A 798-nucleotide genomic window follows, 5' to 3' on the forward strand; every position below is an offset into this window, starting at 1 on the left:
TGTGATAATTGTATATCTATATATATTGTTTTGTATGTGCATGTTATAGTTAAGTAACCCCTGTATTATTTCGTGCTCTTTAGAGAGTTGGTGCATTCGTGTTTGATTATACAATGTTATTTTTTTTCTTGTAATTGTGTAAAGTTAAGGACATGTTTCTGGTTGAGGTTATTTATGAGTTATAAAAGTGTACCAACACTGATTTTCAATTGCCGCGCGAAAATTCGAAACACCTGTTTAAAAAGGCGCGGGGACAAGACAGTGGAGAGAGGGACGCGGTCGAGGTTGGACGGTACACCCGGGGGAGGGTTTCTGGAGATACTTTATATTTCATATATTATTACTAATGGGCTGCTCGTTTTTATTTAACAAATGTCACCCTTTTAAGGTTAAGAGAATATGAGTGAACAAATTGTCCTTTTACGTTGGTTCGTGGTCAAATAGTAAGGAACTCCCCAAAAAGTTTGTTGTGATGACCGTTAAACACCGACACGTTCCAAAATGATCGGTTTTAAAGTTGTACTAATATCATATACTTAGTCTTCTCCAAACTTCTGTTTCCTTTAATATTTATATTTCCATAAATTTGGGGTTTTGTATTTTCATTTTTATTCAGTTTTGTTGTTTCCATTTTTAAAAAATGATTCTTAAAGAAAATTGTTTCTCTTTCTCTTATCTTGAACGATAATAACATACAATGAAAGAGCAACTATTCGATACGAAACATGTTGGGTCATTCAGAAGGGATTCTTAATACTCAATACTAGTATCGAGATGAACTCACATAAATTCCTAAAA

The sequence above is a fragment of the Penaeus monodon genome, chromosome 23 (genome assembly GCF_015228065.2).
Source record: "Penaeus monodon isolate SGIC_2016 chromosome 23, NSTDA_Pmon_1, whole genome shotgun sequence".
Classification (NCBI taxonomy): domain Eukaryota; kingdom Metazoa; phylum Arthropoda; class Malacostraca; order Decapoda; family Penaeidae; genus Penaeus; species Penaeus monodon.